We start from the raw sequence: 2668 nt of genomic DNA, 5'->3' as shown, positions 1-2668 counted from the left end.
AGGTCCCGGAAGCCGGTCGGCGCTCCGCTAGGCCTGCGGGCGGTTGTGGGCCTGAACAACCGGGGGCTTGCTATGCGACGCTCCGCCCCGAGAGGGGGTGTGTGAGTAGAATTTCAACGGCACGTGATCGTAAAAAAGAATCACTTGGGGGGCAGCACTTGCGGGTCGTTCCCGTGCTGCCCGGCTCATCAGGCGGGCAGGTGAAGTAGATGGCCAGCTGCCCTTGGATCGCCCGTAAGATAACCCACCTATTACATATACTGGAATTATGTAATAAACCTGCAGCATTTGTTACCCACTTACAACTGTTTCTTGTGTTTTCATTGGGTAACCTAATTTGGGGGAGGGGGGAAAGCGGGGTGCCCCTGGGGGTACTATGGCGCACGGTGTGTGGCCTGTTTTGCTCACACTGTTGCTTGGGCGTTTTATAGGAGCTTGCACAGGAGTGGAGGAGAGGCAAGGCAGGGGTCAAAAAGAGCGTGAGAGCGTGGCCACCATTAGCGGTGGCCACTGAGTGTAGTGCCCAGGAGCCCCGCAGAGGCGGCCCAACTAGGTTGGGTGGGGCTTGCGGCACCCAGCATACCCTGATCTCACGCTCCTCCCTGCCATTCCATCGCCCCCCACCCCCCATGCTACATCTGAGTCCGCTGCGCCCAGTCCATTTTCAGTGGCACCTACTATCCAGCCCATCTGCCCACCCGCCCGCCTACCCGCCACAATAACATTAACATTATACCACCCTCTCCCTGCCACTCCGATCCAAGTTAGCCAAGTCAGCCGAGCCAGCAGTAAGCAGGCACCCACCTCCTCTGGGCGCCCCACACCGAAGCCGTTGGTAAGAGCTGTGCAGAACAGTACAGAGCTTTCAGCTGAAGATCTGTCACAGGCCTGGTCGCAGTCCTGGTTAAGAAGGGTCAAGAAGGGCCACACAGGCTCACAAGTGGTCACATAAGTGAGCTCCCGCCACGTTCAGCCGCTGCCTGCCTGTCTGTCCGCCCGTCGGTCCATCCGTTAATCTTCCGTTCAACTTAATAACACCAACCAACACGCTGGGTAGCAGGGAAGTCAGCAGGGAAGTCTGTGAGAGTGGCTTTGGAAAAGGAAGCACATCCGGACAAACAGTGCGCGACCCCCAAATATAGACTTGGAAATTGATTTACAAATTAAAGTACAAATTATCTTACAAATTAGAGGACAGGGCGGCGAAAGGCAAACACAAATCCAACCACAAATATTCTTGCTCACAGCAATGAGAAAGAACAAGCCAAATATTAACAAGCCAAATATTAATATGAGCAAACTTACCAGTGCAGGCAGTAGAACAAAGCCGGCAACAAGGAAGCAAGCGCGGCTGGCGTCCACCCCTCTGTCGCACTCACCAAACTCAAACCCCAAAATTGACACCAAGTCAATCTGCAAATATTTTATCCCAATAACACTTGTATAGAACATACTGGGAAAGAACAAGTCGTACAGCAATGCATTAATACATACAACGCTACAAGCCAAAAGGGGCTTGATTTAGAGCCAGGAAACGAGAAGCTAGGGCAGCGGGAAACCGACTGACGTTACACTGCCCCCCACTGGGAACATCAATGCAGACTTGAATCCACATTGGGATAAGGTGAAAGAAGGGCTAGGGCACGGAGATTCGGAAGTGTTTTAAATCACAACATCGCGCAAGCACCCAGCACCCCAGGAGGAGAGGCAAGCCGCATCAGGCCAGATTCAGTGCCAGGAAAAAAGCCAAGACGCAAAAGGGCAAGGAGACCCAGAAGTCCCTGAAATCTCATCAGCATCAGAGTATTTGGAAACACAGGGAAAAAGACATGACACATCAGGCCTGAGAACTTTGGAAGTCTTAGAAATATCTTCCACTTAGGAGTCAACAAAAAAAGGTAAAGAGAACCATTACACGCACGGGGAGTTCACGACGGACTTACAGGCAGAGTGCAGAAACAACCTGCACGTTCTGTCCCCGTCCCAGTCACAGAGCCTATCAGCAATTAATAATTTTCACCTTTAACCAAAGCCCACATTTGATGGGAGAGGAACGGTGAGAAAATAGCCTCTCGGGCGAACAGAACCTCCTCCATTCCACCGCCGAAACTAAGTGCACACCCCAGATCGGATGTCATAATCAAAATTCTTTATTGTCTTCAATTAACTCCACCTTATCAATGGCTATCAACGCGCTCACCTGGCAAACACAAACATTGGAAATACAATGGACTCCATGCAGGCAATTGCGATAGCCATGATCAACATCGAAGCAAAAATCGACACTCTAACAGGAAAACTGGATCTGCTGAGGTCATTACCACCCGCCAGGTGCTCGTGCTTACCAATAGCGGAGAAGCTTAGTTCACTACCAGAAGTTTTAACATCAATTATCACAGAACTTAAGCAAAGACATCAGGCAATCAAAGCCCAGTCCCACCAAAGAACCCCCGAAAGAACATTAAATGATGCAAATGGAATTAACAACCCAGCGAGTGTTGCAAGCCCCCCCAATGTGCCACCGCAAACAGCAACGAGGGATGAGAATCACGGTGTGGGCAACACACGCCCAGTAGAAAAGATCACAGCGCAGAATAAAACTCAAATCAGCGTACCGATTTTGTGCACGGATACACCCCCGTCGTCTTCACAACTGGCAGCAGTGATG

Source organism: Triturus cristatus, chromosome 10 (assembly GCF_964204655.1).
Source record: "Triturus cristatus chromosome 10, aTriCri1.1, whole genome shotgun sequence".
NCBI lineage: Eukaryota > Metazoa > Chordata > Amphibia > Caudata > Salamandridae > Triturus > Triturus cristatus.
The sequence above is the reverse complement of the archived record's forward strand: the minus strand, read 5'-3'. Positions refer to the sequence as shown.